We start from the raw sequence: 6,357 nt of genomic DNA on the forward strand, positions 1-6,357 counted from the left end.
TCTGGACCAAAAACACTGTCATGTGCAGTGCTTCTGTAAGATATATAAAGATGCTGCAGCCTACTCATACCCACCATGTATTTTCCCATTTCCCCTTGGGTGGCATTCAGTTTTAATTCTTCATGTGTGGGATAAAAGAGTTAAGAGTCTGCATCTGAGATCAGAAAAGGTCTTTATTCTTTCTCATGAAAAAGGGCCCTCTGCCCCTCTCTCAAATGGCATCTGCTAGGGAGAGAGCAACAGGTAGAAGCAAGCCTGATGGGGTGCTTGGGCTGTCTATGTTTTTAACACAAGTTTGTAAAATCAATTTGTAAAACCAGTTTGTAAAATCACATTCCCCCTCCCCCAGCCTCAGAGCATTAACTCTGCCCCTTCCCCCTGCCAGCACTCTGACTAGCAACAACTCATGAACTGTTTATCTCCCCTTAATATAATGGCCAGCTGCATCTGTGAATCCTTCAATGCACTATCTGTAAGTTGTCCTCAGCCAAATATACACATCCCGAATCCCTGTTAACCTTGGTTCCCAACATCCATCTTGTCAAACATGACACTGATGGGTGGCAGACTAGGCACTTCTCAGTCAGCCCTGACTGCTAGCTGACTTAGTGACATTTCAAGCCTAAAAACACACCTCCAGGTAGCCCCACCTTGAGCTATTTCTCAGTGAATTACTGCCTTCAAGTAGAATAATAGGTAGATAATAAAAGTGCATGTTCCTTTAAGCACTGACTACTCCTTAACTCCTCCCTAATCCCACCCTTACTCACCTAGTTAGCATAATTGACATCTGATTTACTGTTGTGACTCCTTAAAAACTATTCCTATGACTTCTTTAAGTTTGCAGGTTCCCTAAGAACCCCTGCCCGATGTAAAGCGCAGCAATAAACTTTTACAATCCTGACTCAAAAGACTGCTTGGGCCTAGTGAATTCCTTCCAGACTGCCCTCTCAGGGACTCTGGTCATTGGAGCCCCTGAAACACCTATCACCCCCTCATCAAGCCCCTGGTTATATAACCTTCTAATTCAGAAACCCAACCCCGAAACTGTCCTTCACTCTCACTGGTAGGGAGGCTGGCCCACAATCTAAGCTGGGGAAATCTATCTTGGAGACAAAGGACATGGAAACACATTGGGTGTCCTATGCAAGGCCAGGAAGGCAGTTTTATCCTTATTTGGCATATCTTGTGCTGAGGTGGCACTGGGGAGGGTCTCCATTGCTCTAAGTCCCAGATTCCTGTAAGGTCAGGTGACTTCTAAAATTAGATCTAGTGGATGCTGAAGCCACACTAGATTTGATTTTTCAGAATGGGGAAACTTCACTGCAAATTATCCCTCACATTCAGAAATTTTTATTTCCCATAACTCCTCCTCCTGTTTTCTTCTTTTTCTTTTGCTTTTTGGAGGCAAATTGGGTTTAAGTGACTTGCCCAAAGTCACACGGCTACTTGTGTGTGTGTGTGTGTGTGTGTGTGTCTGTGTGTGTTAAGTGTCTGAGGCCGGATTTGAACTCAGGTCCTCCTGACTCCAGGGCCAGTGCTCTATTCACTGCACCACCTAGTCGCCCTCTCTTCTTTTTTTTTCTTCTCCTTCTCCTCCCCCTCCTCCTCCTCCTCCTCCTTCTTCTCTCTGTCTGTCTGTCTGTCTGTCTCTCTCACAGACACACACACACACACACATAGTAATTAGAATAATTAGAATGAATTCTTTGAAGGACTTTGGATGTCATGTAGGAACATGCTATGTTCCAGACTTGATGCAATGGTCACAAAGTCATACACAAATAGGGATATTTGAAGGACTTTACCATCTATAAGGAATCCCTCTATTATTTGTATTGTATTACAGGTAGAATATTCAACTTGGAGTCAGAAAACCCTATGTGTGAGTATCTAGGCATTAATTTTGCTTTGTTCAGTCTCAATTTCCACATCTATAAAATTAATAATCATAATAGCACCGACTTCACAGGGTGGTTGTGAGTATCAAAGAAGATAATGTATTCGAAGTGCTTTGCAAATCTTGAAGTGCTATATAAATTCCATCCATTTTTATTGTTGTTATTATCTCACTTTTCTTATCTTTTTCTATGTGGGTCAGATAGAAATGGTCTGGGGACAAGTTCTGACCTACTATTATTCCTTTGTATTCAGTGAGATATGGGATATTGATCAAGAAGAGAAGATAACTTTAATTGAGTGAAAGTAAATAATAATAAATTAACAAAAGCTCATCCTCTATAGGCTCACTGAAAGAATACTAACTACAGCTCCAAGAATAGACAGGATGATGGCGATGATGTGTATTTCATACTTTTCTTCTATGGTTCTGATCTCCTAAGAGATCTCCTGGGAAATTATGATTCTTTGGGATGGCAGCATCTATTTAAAATGTTGCTCTTAAGTTTTTGTGCTTCAATATATGGTTTGGGCAAATGTGAGAATTATAGACCAATATCACTAAAGAATATTGGTAAAAAATAAATTTAAATAAATCTTTACAAAAATACAAATGCATTTTTCACTGTGATCAAATTGGATTAGTACTGGGGACGCAAAGCTGATCCAACTTTAGGAAAACAAATCACATAATTAATTATAATAAGCAAAAACTCATCAAATGATATGATTATAATACTAAATGTAAAATATAAAAGCCATTGACAGAATACAATACTTATTTACACTCAAAATGTAATAAATCATAGGAATAGAAGAGGCATTTTTTTCATATATCATGGAAGTTTATATCTTAATCTGAAAGATGGCACTATTTGCAATGGGGAAACATTAGAATTTTGACGTACTTCAAGAAATGTTAGCAATAACAAGACAAGAGAAATTAATTAAAAGCTTGTACATTGGCAAAAAGGAAACAAAATTATCACTATTTGCTAATGATGCGAGGGTACTTGATAAATCTAGATAATATAATAATGAAATTCATTTGGAGGAACAAATTAGCTAGAAAATCAAGGATAATAGGGGAGGGGGGTAGAAACAAAGGGAAAAATAGCAAGTATGTCCAGACTTCAAATTATATTATAAAATAGTAATCATCAAAACTATTTGGTACTAGGCTGAGTAGGTCAGAAAATCCCAAACTCTCCAGATTTCTCCACAAAACAAGGCAAAATAGCACCTCAGGGTGAATGCAGAGCAGTAAAAATTGGAGTAGAACAGTGCTCTTCCTGGGACAGAAGATCTGAAGAAAGACCCCAGGATGGAGGATCTGCCTGAATGAAGTGTAAATATCTCCAGGTTATTGTAGCAGCAAGCACCCCAGCATCCCCAGGGTGTCTGCCAACACAGGTTCTTGGATCTGCTTTGATAAAGGAAAGCAACTCAAAATGGGTTAACAAGCTTACTTTAATCAGTCAAATACGTATCATTTACCTAGTTCAGGGGAAAAAGGTCAGTACCCCAAACTTGAGAGTATACAGACAGAATTATCAAGACAGAGAAACAGATCAAGTAGACAGTTTCCAAACTGTCCAACCATTACATCCATACCAAATCAACATCTGGGTTTTTCAAAGCCGGGGGGCTCTCAACAACAGCTTCCCAGAGTCTCATCTGATCAAATCACAGAACACTTCTCAAAGTGAGCCCCAAAACAAAGCTTCAAATCAGGGATTATATAGCCTTCTCCTGGCTCAAAGAATGTAACAACCTTCAGGACCCACTGGCCAATCAAAAAGTATCTACTGAAAAACAAACCTCCCACCCCAGATTCCAGGTGCACTTTAGCCTAGGGGAAGGGAAGATATTAAAAATTTGCATTTCTATTACAGTTATCTCAGTTGAAACAACAAACAACAAGCCCTAGGGGAATCTGGGTTAGGAGGTAGCCTCATCCTCAGTCACAGGAATTATCACCTCACAGACAGTGTGAGGGATCAGACATCTAAGAAGGGGAAGACTGAATGAACCTCTGCTGCTGAGGGATTCCAGGTCCAGCTATGTGGCTGAGAAGTGGTCCAGGGGAGAAGGAAATGGCACACTACCAATGAGTATAGAAGCAGTAGGTCAGAGATACTTCTGGCTGTGGGAACTTACCAGAGAGTTGAGTTCTTGATTTTGGTTCCAGACAAGAGGGGATAACTGAAGATTATAACCATTGGGAGTAAAATCATTGGGAGTAAGAGCATTTCCAGCATAGTGTGCTGGGGCGGGGGGAAGGGGGGGGAGAGGGATGGGCTAGCTATGGCACAGAGGGAGAAAGGAGTACAGAGGTTGGACCCTGGACAAAGCTCAAAAAATAACAGTAAGAAGGACCTGAGGCCAGAGGCACTACCCCTATATCCCAGGACTAGAGGTGATTATAATAACAAACTTCTAAAAAAAAAATTAGCAAGCAAAGGAGAAAGTTCCCAAATATAAATAATTACTAAGGAAATAGAGAAGACCAGGGTTCATCATCAGAGGAGGATACTGAAGCAAAAAAAAAAAAATGCCTCTCCTACCTCAAAGAACAATATCAAATGGTCACCTGCCCCAAGAAAATTCTTAGGAGACTCAAAAAAGACTTTAAAAAATGAATTAAGAAATATTGAGGATTTTTTTTAAAGAACAATCCAAGAAAACCAAGATTATGAAAAGAAAGTCAACCAGGGGCAGCTAGGTAGTGCAGTGAATAGAGTAGGTGAATAATGAATAGGCTCTGGAGTCAGGAGGACCTGAGTTCAAATCTGGCCTCAGACACTTAACACAAAACTAGCCATGTGACCTTGGGCAAGTCACTTAACCCCAATTGCCCTACCTTCCCCTCTCCAAAAAGAAAAAAAAAAGAAAGCCAACCAACTGGAAAAGGAAATCCAGCATCTTCAGGAAGAAAACAACTCCTTGAAAACTAGAATAGGGCAAGGGGAAGCCAGCGACATTATAAGAGACCAAGAAATAATAAAAACAAAATTTTCTAAATGAAAAAAAAAATTGAAGAGAATGTGAAACATCTCATAAGAAAAACAACTGATATGGAGAAAAAAAAATCAAGAACAGAAAACATAAGAATAATTGTATTACCTGAAAGTTATGATAAAAAGAAAGAATCTTGATACAATAATACAAGAAATAATTAAAGAAAATTGCCCTGAAATTAGAACAAAAGGATAAAGTAGAAATTTAAAAAGCTACTGATCACCACTTGAAAGAGATTTCAGGATGAAAACCTACAGCAATATCATAGCCAAATTCTGAAACTCCCAGGTTAAGGAGAAAATATTACAAGTAACAAGGAAAAAACAATTCAAATATGGCAGAGTCACAATTAGAATTACTAGTGTCTACATTAAAAGACTGCAGGTCTTGGAACACTATATATTGAAGAGCAAAAGAATTGGGGTTGTGGCCAAAAACATCATATCTAGTAAAGTTAAGTATAATCCTAAACAAAAGAAAAAGGATATTCAATGGATTGACAGATGTTCAGGATTCTGTCACAAAAAGACAAGAATTTAATAGAAAATTTGACATAGAAGACATAGGAGAAATATAAGGTAAACATCAAAAACCAAGGGACTCAATAAGGACAAATTATTTACTTTTTATAAGTAAAAATGTCAACCCTATACCTAAAATTATCATCAGTAATTGGGTAGAGCTGTATAGGATGTCATTCTGAAAAACAAAATGGTGTAGGAAATGATAAAAAGAGTAATTATCTCATATAAATGAGGTACAAAAGGAATAACTGGTAGAGAGGAATTAGATGGGGGGGGAAGGGGAACTCTCCTAGTGCTGGAAGCCTCCTCATATACTATCTGGGTTAAAGAGATAACAACATATACATTTAGATGGGAATAAAAGTCTTCTAAAAAATATAAGGTGAGGGAACAGGATGGGAGAGGTATGGAGGGGTATGTAGATTAATGGAAACAGGTTAAAGAGGAAACAATACAGATATAGATAGATAGATAGATAGATAGATAGATAGATAGATAGATAGATAGATAGATAGATAGATAAGTCTTATAAATTCAGAAAGAAGCAAGAGGACAAGGAAGTGGGGGAGGAGAGGATAAGGGAGGGATTCTTAGAGGGGGTAGGTTAAAGAATAGGAAAGCAAGAGGGGTGGCCAGGTAGCACAACAAGTAAGAGCACCGGCTCCAGTGTCAGGTCGATCTGGGGATCGAATCCGGGCTCAGACACTTAGCACCCACCCAGAAACACCTGGCTGTGTAACCTTGAGCAAGTTACTTAACCCTGATTGCTTAAAAAAAAAAGAGACTAGGAAAGCAAGGTAGCAGGTAGAAGCATAACAGAGGAGTAAGGAAGGATAGGAAAAGGTGAGGACAGTGAGGAAAATAGGAAGGAGGAAAATATACAAGTAATTGTAGGTTAGAATGTGAATAGGAT

The sequence above is a fragment of the Petaurus breviceps genome, unplaced genomic scaffold (genome assembly GCF_028583685.1).
Source record: "Petaurus breviceps papuanus isolate PSGF00001 unplaced genomic scaffold, PetGlider_PUasm1.0 90352, whole genome shotgun sequence".
NCBI classification, from domain to species: Eukaryota; Metazoa; Chordata; class Mammalia; order Diprotodontia; family Petauridae; genus Petaurus; species Petaurus breviceps.